The sequence below is a fragment of the Apodemus sylvaticus genome, chromosome 18, assembly GCF_947179515.1.
Source record: "Apodemus sylvaticus chromosome 18, mApoSyl1.1, whole genome shotgun sequence".
NCBI classification, from domain to species: Eukaryota; Metazoa; Chordata; class Mammalia; order Rodentia; family Muridae; genus Apodemus; species Apodemus sylvaticus.
In genome coordinates this window covers 19,072,842-19,087,119 of record NC_067489.1, presented here as the reverse complement: position 1 = coordinate 19,087,119, position 14,278 = coordinate 19,072,842, and the positions used below count along the sequence as shown (strand labels likewise).

At 38.9% G+C, this 14,278-nt stretch overlaps 1 protein-coding gene across 12 annotated transcripts in view; it reads right to left on the bottom strand.

The window, feature by feature from the left end:
• Positions 1–14,278, bottom strand: part of LOC127668815 (defensin alpha 4-like) — a 148,964-nt gene that overhangs the window by 101,957 nt on the left and 32,729 nt on the right. For 3 of the 12 annotated variants that reach the window (XR_007974206.1, XR_007974205.1, XR_007974210.1), the window contains exon 1: positions 4,793–4,847. The exons of the other annotated variants lie outside the window; for them this stretch is intronic. The gene's annotated coding sequence lies outside the window, so the exon portion shown is untranslated. Of the gene's footprint in view, positions 1–4,792; positions 4,848–14,278 lie in introns of those variants that run through there. 12 annotated transcript variants of the gene reach the window in all.

Here is a 14,278-nt window from a genome sequence, read left to right as displayed (position 1 = left end):
CAGCCCAATATGATGCTCAGCCCACTTGTCCTCAACCAAACTCCATCATAGTCTTCTGCTCAGAAATATCCCCATTTACTCTCTCAGACGTTTAGTTCTTCCCATCATCATAGATATCTGGAATGTCCTACATCAGTTCTCAGCTAATGCCAGGCTCCTTTGTCCTTACAAGTAACATCTTTTACCCTACCTTGGGGAACTGCTTAATTTATGCAATGTCTCCTTAACAAGGAGATTAATGCCATAACGTTCTTGAGGGATTTGATACTAGGAGCTGCATTCACCATTAGTATAAAAAACATAAGCATTCACTATTGGAGAAAAACTTTAAGAGCTATGGAATTTAACACCCTCTTATGTAAAGTAAAAATACTAAATTTTCATTTATTGCAGAGCTTGGGCAGCATAGTCTTGTAAATTCATAGACACCATGATGATTTCAAACTTGTGATAAGCCAGGAAGCACTCTCAGGGTCTAGAACATGTATTATCTTAGCTTATAGTTACTAATTGCCAAGATCTTTTAGTTCTTCTTATAATAGGTTTTCACAATAACCCAATAAAATAGCCTCTTTTATTGACCAAAGTTTTATGGGGTTCTAACAGAACTTTGAAGAGGTTAATTGTATTACTCAGAGACACTAAAGATTAGGCACCAGGGCTGTGGTCAGATCTCTTGGACTTTACCACTACTCCATATCCACCTTAACTTCTGTGTTTTAGAGTGATACCTTCTGTCATTTATTGGGATAATTTGTTTTGTTTGCTTAGAACCTGAAAGGAGATCAAGGTTGAAAGATATCTGTTGACAGATGGTCTCTCTATAATTTTCACTTGCTCTCTCTCCAACTTCTCTTTGGTCTCTACCTCTGTGAATTCCCTGCTGTGTGTTTTGATGTGAGACCACCAATAAATAGCCTGTATTCTCTAGAAACATCTGAAGAAAATGCTTGTTTTTTTGTTTTGTTTTTGTTTCTGTTTTTTTTTACCAGGTATTACAAGCAATAACTCACATGTATGGTCACTGCCACTGAAATAGAGTTGATTGTTAAGGGTAACTTTGAGTTCTGCTGGGGTTTTGCATGCTGGCTTGTGATGCAATGTATGGCAGAAGTGATCACCCCACAGGTCTTAGAGACCAGGACACAGTGCAGGAGAGTACAAGAGGAAAGAATTTCTCAAGCTGTAACCCAATTAACTCTGTACCTCCTAAGTGTCAACCGAGTCTTAATGCCTGTGAGGGAGGAGGAGGGCTAGCTCTCCCATGTACACAAGTGTGTCATGTGGGGTTTCAGAGGCCACTGGTAGTAAACTTTCCTTTTTTTAGAGGCCCTGTTTGAATATATGAGGATGCTTGGACAAGATTTATTACATGGAGAGAAAGCAATGGACTAAAAAGAGCCCCTTCATTTTTTGAACATCACGTCCATGTCTCTGACCCACCTGCTCCATCGACAGCACTATTTCCCAAAATCTTTTTGGCATTCATATATAATTTGTTGAAACAGTAATTATCCTGAACACCCTTCATGAGAAGGGGGATCTTCCTCTTTTGTGACAATGGGTAGTTAAGAAATATAACTCTGTCTCCAAAACAGGATGTGGTAGGAAGTTTGTTAATGCAACTAAAACACAAAAGCTTGAGTTTTACAAATTAAAATTGAAAGAAAGAAAACTCAGAAACATTATTAAAGAAAATTAAATGTAAGGTTGTTGGGAATAGCTAACAAAAACTGGACAAAGAAAAATGGTAATGTTTAGGGAGATTTTTAACATATGTTACAAAGAGACAATTTGCAGACTTTTTGAACAGCGGCTAAAGATTAATTAGAGAAAATGTGGGGCTGGGGGGATCGCTCAGAAATAAAGAACACTTGATGCTCTTGTAGAGGATCCAGGTTTGGTTCTAACACCCATGTAGCATTCTAGACCTCCAGTTTTAGGGGATTTGGCTCCCTATTCTGGCCTCCACAGACAATAGGCACACACATACACATAGTCAGCAAAGTCACTTATAAAACAAAATTAGGTAAATCTTTTTCTTTGAAAAACCAAAACAAGGAATATTGATTGGTGCTTCCTGTTATTTTTGTTTTAGAAGTAAAATTATGCTTGTGTGGCTCTCTTCTTTTGGGTTCATTGAAAGATTATTACTTTCTTGCCTTTTCTAGGGTGTGGTTTTACTCCTTGTGTTAGCCTTTTCTATCTATTATCCTTTGTAGAGCATGATTTGTGGAAAGATATTGTGTAAATTAGGGTTTATCATGTAATATCTTGGTTACTGCATCCATGGTAATTGAGAGTTTTACTGGGTATAGTAGCTTGGGATGTTATTTATGTTCTCTTAGGGTCTGTATGATGTCTGACCAAAATTTTCTTGCTTTCTTTCTCTATTGAGTAGTCTGGTGTAATTCTCATTGTCTGCCTTAAGTATTACTTGACCTGTTTCCTTTACTACTTTTAATATTCTTTCTTTGTCCAGTACATTTGGTATTTTGGCTATTATGTAACAGGAGGAGTTTCTTTTCCAGTTCAGGGTATTCGGAGTTCTGTAGGCTTCTTGTATGTTCATGGTCATCACTTTCTTTGGGTTAGGGAAATTTTCTTCTATAATTTTGTTGAAGATATTTCCTGGCCCTTTAAGTTGGGAATCTTCATTCTCTTCCATACTTATACTCCTTAGGTATGGTCTTCTCCTTGGGTCCTGGATTTCCTGCATGTTTTGGGTTAGGAGCTTTTTCTTTATGCATTTTTTAAATTGTTGTGTCAATGTTTTCTATGGTATATCCTGTACCTGAGATTCTCTTTTCTATCTCTTGTATTCTGTAGGTGATGCTTGCATCTATGACTCCTGATCTCTTTCTTTGGTTTTATAGTTCCAGGGTCATCTCCCTTTGTGATTTCTTTATTGTTTCTATTTCCAGTTTTAGATCCTGGATATTTTTGCTCATTTCCTTCATCTTTTCAATTGTCTTTTCATGTAGTTCTTTAAGGGATTTTTTTACTTTGCTCTTTAAGGGCCTCTACCTGTTTACCTGTGTCCTCCTGCAATAGTTTTTTTTTTAAAAAATATAGTCATCATTTACATTGCCAGTAGTAAAACTTTTCCAGATTTCCCCCCTCCCCAAAAACCCCCAACCCCTCCTCCCACACCCTGCCTCCACATGTATGCCCCTCCAACTGACACACTCCCAACTCCACCCCCCTTGTTTTCCCTTGTTTTCTTCGTCTATGGTAATTGAAAGTTTTGCTGGGTATAGTAGTCTGATCTGACCTTTATGTTCTCTTAGGTTCGGTATGACAACTGCCCAGGCTCTTCTGGCTTTCATCGTCTCTGGTGAGAAGTCTGATGTATTTCTGATAGGTCTGCCTTTATATGTTACTTGAACTTTTTCTCTCACTGCTTTTAATATTCTTTCATGTTTAGTGCATTTGGTGTTTTGATTATTATGTGACAGGAGGAAATTCTACTCTGGTACAATCTCTTTGATGTTCTGTAGGCTTCTTGCATATACATGGGCATCTCTTTCTTTAGGTTAGGGATGTTTTCATGTATAAGTTTGTTGAAGATATTTACTTGCCCTTTGAGAGCTAAATCCTCACTTTCTTCTATGCCTATAATCCTTAGGTTTGGTCTTCACATTGTGTCGTGGATTTCCTGGATGTTTTGGGTTACACAGTTTTTGCATTTTGTAATTTCATTGAGTGTTGTGTCAATGTTTTCTATGGAATCTTCAGCATTTGAGATTCTTTCTTCTGTCTTTTGTATTCTGTTGTTGATGCTTGTATCTATGACTCCTGAATTGTTTAAAGGTTATCTATCTTCAGAGATGTCTCACTTTGTGATTTCTGATTTCTTTATTGATTCCATTTCCAGTGTTAGATCCCCAATAGTTTGGTTCAGTTCCATCATTTGTTTTTTTTTTTTTTCCCTGAAATTCTTTAAGGAATTTTTATGTTTCCTCCTTAAAGGCTTCGACCTGTTGACCCATGTTCTCCTGTACTTTTAGGGATTTTTTGTGATTCTGCTTTAAGGTTTTCTGCCTTTTGATCCATATTCTCTTGTATTTCTTTAATGGATATTTGTGCTTCTACCTGTTGAACCATGTTCTCCTGTGTTTCTTTAAGAGAGTTATTTATGTCCTTCTTGAAGTCCTCCATCAGCAATATGAGATGTGATTTTAAATCTAGTTCTTGCTTTTCTGATGTGATGGGGTATGGAGGATTTGCTATTGTGGGAGAACTGTGTTGTGATGGTGCCATGTTGCCTTGGTTTCTGTTGGTAATGATCTTGCATTTACATTTGGCCATCTCGTTATCTCTGGAGTTAGCTGGTCTTGCTGTCTCTATCTTCTCTGTCCTTCAGGCCTGTGCTTCTGTACTCCTGGGATTCTCTTTCTGTCCAATGCCCTGCAAACAGCTGATTCTCCATGAAGTAACATGTGATGGGGTTTCCCCTCTGGCAGACTTGACAAGAGTCGAATACCCCGCAGGGTGTTATTTCTGAAATGACCTGCTGCTGATGGATCTCAGATGCCCTGCTAGTACTGTTTCTCGAATGTGCCTGTTTGATTGTTCTGCTGCTGCCAGGCTCAAATGACCTTCTCTTGCCAATTCTCTAATGCCTTGCTCCTGTCAGTTCTCAAATGTCCTGCTGTTGCTACCTTGTTTCCAACCCAATTCCCCAGTAAAAGAAAGCTCAACTCAATCAGTTAACAAAACAAGCCACAAGAGTAGATTGGGCAGATCTCCCACTACATTACTCTATTTCCATCTAGATTATCCCATATACCTTGCTGTTTCTCCAGATCAAGAGCTTCTCTCTGCTGCCTCTCTGTTGATCTCCTATAGCTCCTCTCCCTCTTGGTTATCCCCACTTGCTCCTACCCTAGACTCTCAGCTCCTCTCACTTCCTCCTGCCCAATCATTGGCTCAAGCCTTTATTTGAAAAGTTAAGGTGCAGAGAAGGTTCACAAGGCAACTCCTCATCTGCAGTCCTCTGAGGAGTGGAATTAACATCAAAATACAAGCCCAGGGCTATCCACAACACCCTGATCCTGTTGGTTCTCTAGAGAGTATCAGGAAGTGGGACCCTCAGGATGTGGTGCAAGACTACCACATCCAAAGGAAAGGGGCAGTGACAGGGGAGGAGGGAGGGGCACATGGGGCAGAAGGGGACTGTTGATCTGGAGGTTGTTGGGTAGTGAGTCTCAGAGCAGAGCAGCTCCAGGTGTCTAGGTGATGGGCAGTGATTCTTACCTTATGCCCTGCTCCTGTCAGTTCTCTAGAGACTATCAGGAAGTAGGGCTCTCTCAGTGCAAGATGTGGTGTAGGACTTCTCTCGTTTTTCTTTAAGGGAGTTATTTATGTCCTTCTTAAAGTAAGAGTCTTCCTTTTCAGGTGTATTGAGGTAGTCAGGCCTCACTGTCATGGGAGACTTGGGTCCTGATGATGCCAAGTAGCCTTGGTTTTTGTTGATTATGTTCCTGACCTACCCTCTTGTCATCTGGTTATCTGTGGTGTTATCTGGTCTTGCTGACTCTAAATGTGGCTTCTGTTCCCTGTAACCCTGTGTGTCAGCACTCCTGGCCAGCCAGTTTTCTCTGGAAGGAAATTGGGTATTAAGGGTTGTGGCACAGGGTCAGCTCCAGGGTACAGAAAGAAAACAGAAGGATCCTCTACCAGGCTGTTCCTTGGTTCCCATGTCCAGTGGCTCTGGGCTGGTCCCTCTTGGCCCAGGAATTTGAGAAGTGGTGTTCTCACCTGTGTTCTCAGGTGTGTGAACAGCTCACTCCAAGCAGACTTTGTGTATGGAGACCTGTGCTCTATGTATGTCAACCCTCCTGGGAGACCTGCTCTCTCCGGGAAGGATCTGGGCATGGAGTGGTGTTGCACAGGGTCACCTCCAGGCAGAGATGGAAACCAGAAGAATCTTGTCCCAGGCTGTTCCATCTCCCATGCTTGTGGATTAGCAAGATTAATATAGTAACAATGGTCATCTGTCTCAATGCAACCCACAGATTCAATGCAATCACCATCAAAACTCTGACTCAATTTCTCATAGAGTTAGAAAGAGCTATTCTCAAATTCATTTGTAATAACTAAAAACCCAGGATAGCAGAAACTATTCTTACCTATAAAAGAACTTCTAGGGGAATCACTATCCATTCCTCAAGCTGTACTACAGAGCAGTAGAAATAAAAACTGCATGGTATTGATACAGTGACAGACAAGTAGATCAATGGGATAGAATTGAACACCCAGAAATGCAACCATGCCTATGATCATTGATTTTTGTCAAAGGAGCTAAAACAATTCAGGGGGAAAAAGACAGCATTTTAAACAAATGGTGCAGGTTCAACTGGCAGTCAGCATTTAGGAGAATGAAAATTGATCCATTTTTTTTCTCCCTTTACAAAGCTCAAATCAAAGTGGACCTCTACACAAAGCCAGATACCTTGAATCTAATAGAAGAAAAAGTGGGGAAAATCCTCAAATGCATGGACACAGGATAAAATTTTATGAACAGAACACCAATGGCTTATGCTCTCTGATCAGTAATTGACAAATGGGACCTTGTAAAATGGGAAAGCTTCTGTAAGGCAAAGGACACTTTCAATAAGAGAAAACAGCAAGCAACAGAGTGGGAAAAGATCTTTATCAATCCTATATCTGATAGAGGGCTGATATCCAATATATACAAAGAACTCAAGGAGTTAGACTCCAGTGAACCAAATAACCATATCAAAAGTAAACAGGGAACAGAGCTAAACAGAGAATTCTCAACTGAGAAAATTTGAATGGCCAAGAAGCATCTAAAGAAATGTGTAACATCCTTAGTCATCAGGGAAATGCAAATCAAAATGACCCTGAGATTCTACCTTACACAATTCTGAACCTCTAAGATCAAAAAATCAGGTGACAGCAGATGCTGGTGTGGATGTGCAGAAAGAGGAACACTCCTCCATTGTTGGTGTGAGTGCAAGTCAGTATAAGCACTTTGGAAATCAGTCTGGTGGTTCCTCAGAAAACTAGAAATACTACTACATGAGGAACTAGTTATACTACTCCTAGGCATATACACAGAAGATGCTGCAACATGTAATAAGGACACATGTTCCACTATATTCATAGTAGCCATACTTACACTGGCCAGAAGCTGGAAACAACTCAGATGTCTGTCCACAGAGGAATGGATACAGAAAATGTAGTACATTTACACAATGGAGTGCTACTCATCCATTAAAAACAATGGCTTTGCAAAATTTACAGGCAAATAGATGGATCTAGAAAATATCATCCTGAGTGAGGTTACTCAGTCACAAAAGAACACACATGTTATGTACTCACTGATTAGTTGACATTAGGCAAAGATCATGCAAGACTCATAATACAACTCACATGCAGACACCAAACCCAGACAGTATTCCTGATGCCAAGAAGTGTTTGCTGACAGGGGCCTGATATAGCTGTCTCCTGAGAGACTCAGCCAGATCCTGATCAATACAGATGGGAATTCTTTCAGCCAATCATCAGACTGAGCACAGCATCCCCAATGGAGGAGTTAGAGGAAGGCCTGATGGAGCACAGTGGGCCTTTTCTGGCATTTATGAGAGGGGAGACCCTTGGGCCTGTGAAGGCTTGATGCCCCAGTGTAGAGGAATGCTAAGGCCGAGAGGAGGGAATGTCTGGGTGGGTAGGTGGGGGAGCATCCTCATAGAAGCAGGGTAAAAGGGGATGGGATAGGGGTTTGCAGAGGGGAAACTGGAAAAGGGGATAACAACTGAAATGTGAACAAATAAAATATCTAACTAAAAAATAAAATTAAATTAAAAATTGTACAATACTAATCTCATAAAATGCTAATTTGTAAAAGCTCCTAATTTGTGATAAAAAATTATATATATATATATATATATATATATATATATATATATATATATATATATATATAAATTATAAGGAAATATTTAAACAAGTGTTATTTTTTAATATTTTTTCTTCTTTTATTTCTTATGATCAATTTGACTTAACTGTCAAATTAAAAATAAAGTATATATTCTGTTCATGGCTATATAGGACAAAAAACCAATATTTCAGTAGAGGTAGGTTCCATCTAAATCAGTTAAAGTTAAAGCAATTTACCTGGTGACTAGGGATACAAAATTCTATATATTTTTCTTTTTCAATGCTGATGTGAAGGATTTAAAGTACTCCAGTTATTAACATAGATTCTGCATTTGTTCCATTTGGATTTTCATTTGAAATGACCTTAATTTCACCGTTACTTTAGGCAAACAAATCTCTAGGAATTCCTGCTTTTCTTCTGTTAGCAACTTTTTTTACATTTTTTAAGTTTTTAAAATTTTTTTTATTTGATATATTTTTTATTTACATTTTTAATGATTTCCCCTTTCCTAGCCCCCCCCCCACTCCATGAAAGTCCCGTAATCCCCCTTCTGTCCCCTTGTCCTCCCACCCACCCCTTCTCACTTCCCTGTTCTGGTTTTGCTGAATACTGCTTCACTGAGTCTTTCCAGAACAAGGGGCCACTCTTCCTTTCTTCTTGTACCTCATTTGATGTCTAGATTATGTTTTGGGTATTCCAGGTTTCTAGGTTAATATCCACTTATTAGTGAGTGCATACCATGATTCACCTTTTGAGTCTCAGTTACCTCACTTAGTATGATGTTCTCTAGCTCCATCCATTTGCTTATGAATTTCATGAATTCATTGTTTCTAATGGCTGAATAGTACTCCATTGTGTAGATATACCACATTTTTGCATCCACTCTTCTGTTGAGGGATACCTGTGTTCTTTCCAGAATCTGGCAATTATAAATAGGGCTGCTATGAACATAGTAGAGCATGTATCCTTATTACATGGTGGGGAATCCTCTGGGTATATGCCCAGGAGTGGTATAGCAGGATCTTCTGGAAGTGAGGTGCCCAGTTTTCTGAGGACCTGCCAGACTGATTTCCAGAGTTTTTGTACCAATTCGCAACCCCACCAGCAGTGGAGGAGTGTTCCTCTTTCTCCACACCCTCTCCAACAAGTGCTGTCTCCTGAATTTCTAATCTTAGTCATTCTGACTGGTGTAAGGTGAAATCTCAGGCTTGTTTTGATTTGCATTTCCCTAATGATTAATGAAGTTGAGCATTTTTTAAGATGCTTCTCTGCCATCCGAAGTTCTTCAGGTGAGAATTCTTTGTTTAACTCTGTACCTCATTTTTTAATAGGGTTGTTTGGTTTTCTGGAGTCTAACTTCTTGAGTTCTTTATATATATTGGATATTAGCCCTCTATCTGATGTAGGATTGGTGAAGATCTTTTCCCAATTTGTTGATTGCCAATTTGTCCTCTTGATGGTGTCCTTTGTCTTACAGAAACTCTGTAATTTTATGAGGTTCCATTTGTCAATTCTTGCTCTTAGAGCATATGCTATTGGTGTTCTGTTCAGAAACTTTCTTCCTGTACCGATTTCCTCAAGGGTCTTCCACAGTTTCTTTTCTATTAGCTTCAGAGTGTCTGGCTTTATGTGGAGGTCCTTGATCCATTTGGATTTGAGCTTAGTACAAGGAGACAAGGATGGATCAATTCCCATTCTTCTGCATGCTGACCTCCAGTTGAACCAGCACCATTTGTTGAAAAGGCTATCTTTTTTCCATTGGATGTTTTCAGCCTCTTTGTTGAGGATCAAGTGGCCATAGGTGTGTGGGTTCATTTCTGTATCTTCAATCCTGTTCCATTGATCCTCCTGCCTGTCACTGTACCAATACCATGCAGTTTTTAACACTATTGTTCTGTAGTATTGCTTGAGGTCAGCGATACTGATTCCCCCAGACTTTCTTTTGTTGCTGAGAATAGTTTTAGCTATCCTGGGTTTTTTGTTGTTCCAGATGAATTTGATAATTGCTCTTTCTAACTCTGTGAAGAATTGAGTTGGGATTTTGATGGGTATTGCATTGAATCTGTATATTGATTTTGGCAAAATGGCCATTTTAACTATATTGATTCTACCGATCCATGAGCATGGGAGGTTTTCCCATTTTTGAGGTCTTCTTCCATTTCCTTCTTCAGAGTCTTGAAGTTCTTGTCATACAGATCTTTCACATGTTTTGTAAGAGTCATCCCAAGATACTTTATACTGTTTGTGGCTATTGTGAAGGGGGTCATGTCCCTAATTTCTTTCTCAGCCTGCTTATCCTTTGAGTATAGGAAGGCCACTGATTTGCTTGAGTTGATTTTATAACCTGCCACTTTGCTGAAGTTGTTTATCAGCTGTAGGAGTTCTCTAGTGGAGTTTTATTGGGTCACTTAGGTAGACTATCTTGTCATAGTCAAATGCAGGTATTTGACTATCTGCAAATAATGATAGTTTGACTTCTTCCTTTCCAATTTATATCCCTTTGACCTCCTTATGTTGTGGAATTGCCTGAGCTAGTACCTCAAGTACAATATTGAAAAGATAAGGAGAAAGGGGGAAGCCCTGTCTAGTCCCTGATTTTAGTGGGATTGCTTCAAGTTTCTCTACATTTAGTTTGATGCTGGCTACCGGTTTGCTGTATATTGCTTTTACTATGTTTAGGTATGGGCCTTAAATTCCTGTTCTTTCCAAGACTTTAAGCATGAAAGGATGCTGAATTTTGTCAAATGCTTTTTCAGCATCCAATGAAATGACCATGTGTTTTTTTTTCTTTGAGTTTGTTTATGTAGTGGATTGCATTGATGGATTTCTGTATATTGAACCAACCCTGCATTCCCAGGATAAAGCCTACTTGATCATGGTGGATCATCGTTTTGATGTGTTCTTGGATTTGGTTTGCAAGAATTTTATTGAGTATTTTTGCATCGATGTTCATAAGTGAAATTGGTCTGAAGTTCTCTTTCTTTGTTGGATCTTTGTGTGGTTTTGGTATCAGCGTAATTGTGGCTTCATAGAAGAATTGGGTAGTGTTCCTTCTGTTTCTATTTTGTGGAATAATTTGAAGAGTACTGGTGTTAACTCTTCTTTGAAGGTGTGATAGAATTCTGCACTGAAACCATCTGGTCCTGTGATTTTCTTTTTCTTTTTTTTTCTTTTTTCTTTTTATATATTTTTTTTTATTTTCGATATTCTTTGGTTACATTCTGAATGCTTTCCCCTTTGCCAGTTCCCCCTTCCCCATCTGTCTCATAAGCACTCTTCCCTCTGGCCATTTTCCAATTACCCCCCTCTCATTAATCTGTCCTTGTACTCCCTTACAATGCTGGATCAACTCTTTTCAGAACCAGGGCCCTGTCTTTCTCTCTTCTTGGGTATCATTTGGTATGCTAATTGTGTCTTGAGAATTCAGAGCTTCTGTGCTAATTAATATCCACTTATCATTGTTTACATTCCATGTGTATTCTTTTGTGATTGGGTTACCTCACTTAGGATGATATTTTCCAGTTCCAACCATTTGCCTAAGAATTCCATGAATTCATTGTTTTTAATTGCTGAGTAGTATTCCATTGTGTAAATATACCACATTTTCTGTATCCATTTCTCCACTGAGGGACATCTGGGTCCTTTCCAGCTACTGGCTATTATAAATAAAGCTGCTATCAACATAGTGGAGCAGATGTCCTTAATGCATGCCAGGAAATCCTCTGGGTATATGCCCAGGAGAGGTATAGCACGGTTCTCTGGAAGTGTCATGTCCAGTTTTGTGAGGAACCTCCAGACTGGTTTCCAACGTGGTTGTACTATCTTGCAATCCCACCAGCAGTGGAGGAGTGTTCCTCTTTCTCCACATCCTCACCAACACCTGCTGTCTCCTGAGTTTTAAATCTTAGTCATTCTGACTGGTGTGAGGTGAAATCTCAGGGTTGTTTTGATGTGCATTTCCCTAATGATTAATGATGTTGAACATTTCTTAAGGTGCTTCTCATCTATCCAAATTTCTTCAGGTGAAAATTCTTTGTTTAACTCTGTACCCTGTTTTTAATAGGATAATTTGTTTTTCTGGGGTTTAACTTCTTGAGTTCTTTGTATATATTGGTGATTAGCCCTCTGTCCGATTTAGGGTTGGCGAAGATCCTTTCCCAATCTGTTGGTTTCCGTTTTGTCCTTTTGACAGTGTCCTTTGCCTTACAGAAACTTTGTAATTTTATGAGGTCCCATTTGTCAATTCTTGACCTTAGAGAGTAGGCTATTGGTGTTCTGTTCAGGGACTTTCCCCCTATGCCCATGTCTTCAAGGGTTTTCCCCAGTTTCTTTTTTATTACTTTCAGTGGGTCCTGTTTTCTGTGGAAGCCCTTGATCCACTTGGAATTGAGCTTAGTACAAGGAGATAAGAATGGATCAATTTGCATTCTTCTGAATGCTGAACTCCAATGGAAACAGCACCATTTGTTGAAAAGGCCATCTTTTTTTCACTGGATGTTTTCAGCTCCTTTGTTGAAGATCAAGTGACCATAGGTTCGTGGGTTCATTTCTGGGTCTTTGATCCTATTCCATTGATCCACTTGCCTCTCATTGTACCAATACCATGCAGTTTTTGTTACTATTGCTCTGTAGTGATATTTGAAGTCTAGGATACTGATTCCCCCAAAAGTTTTTTTACTGTTGAGAATAGGTTTATGTATCCTGGGTTTTGTGTTATTCCAGATGAATTTGAGAATTGCTCTTTCTAACTCTATGAAGAATTGAGTTGGTATTTTGATGGAGATTGCGTTTAATCTGTAGATTGCTTTTGGCAAAATGGCCATTTTAACTATATTAATCCTGCCAATCTATGAGCATGGAAGATTTTTCCATTTTCTGAGGTCTTCTTCGATTTCCTTCTTCAGAGATCTGTAGTTCTTGTCATATAGATCTTTCACTTGTTTGGTTAGAGTCACTCTAAGATGCTTTATGTGGTTTGTGGCTTTTGTGAAGGTTGTCATTTCCCTAATTTCTTTCTCAGTCTGCTTATCATTTGTGTATAGGAAGGCTACTGATTTGCTTGAGTTGATTTTGTAACCAGCCACTTTGCTGAAATTGTTTATCAGCTGTAGGAGTTCTCTGGTGGAGGCTTTTGGGTCATTTAAGTATACTACCATATCATCTGCAAATAGTGATAGTTTGACCTCTTCCTTTCCAATTTGTATCCCTTTGACCCTTTTATGTTGTCTAATTGCTCCAGCTAGGCCTTCAAGAACTATATTGAAAACGTATGGAGAGAGGGGGCAGCCTTGTCTAGTCCCTGATTTTAGTGGGGTTGCTTCAAGTTTCTCTCCATTTATTTTGATACTGGCTATCTGCTGTATATTGCTTTAACAATGTTTAGGTATGGGCTTTGAATTCCTGATCTTTCCAAAACTTTTAGCATGAAAGGATGCTGAATTTCATCAATAGTTTTTCAGCATCTAATGAAATGAACTTGTATTTTTTTTTCGTTGAGTTTTTTATGTAATGGATAGCATTGATGGATTTCCTTTATTGAAACATCCCTGCATCCCTGGGATAAAGCCTACTTGATCATGGTGGATGTTCATTTTGATGTGTTCTTGGATTCTGTGGGCCAGAATTTTATTGAGTATTTTTGCATCAAAATTCATAAGGGAAATTGGCCTGTAGTTCTTTCTTTGTTGGATCTTTGTGTGGTTTTGGTATCAGCATAATTGTGGCTTTGTAGAAGGAGTTGGGTAGTGTTCCTTCTGTTTCTAAGTTGTAGAATAGTTTGACAAGTATTAGTGTTAAGTCTTCTTTGAAGGTCTGATGGAATTCTACACTAAAACCATCTGGTCCTGTGCTAATATTGGTTGGAAGGCTTTCTATGACCCCTTCTATTTCTTTAGGGGTTATGGGACTGTTTATATGATCTATTTGCTCCTGATTTAATTTTGGTATTTGGTATCTGTCTAAGATATTGTCCATTTTCTCCAGATTCTCCAGTAGTGTTGAGTACAGGCTTTTGTAGTACGATCTGATATTTTTTTTTAATTTCCTCACTTTCTGTTGTTATATCTCTCTTTTCATTTCTAATTTTGTTAATTTGGATACTCTTTCTGTGCCCTTTGGTTAGTCTGGCTAAGGGTTTATCTATCTTGCTGATTTTTTCAAAGAACCAGCTCCTGGTTTTGTTGATTCTTTGTATGGCTTTCTTTGTTTCTACTTGATTGATTTCAGCCCCGAGTTTGATGATTTCCTGTCTTCTTCTCCTCCTGGATGAATTAGCTTCTTTTTGTTCCAGGGCTTTCAGGTGTGCTGTTAAGATTCTAGTGTATGCTCTCTCCATTTTCTTTTTGGAGGCACTCAGGGCTGTGAGTTTTC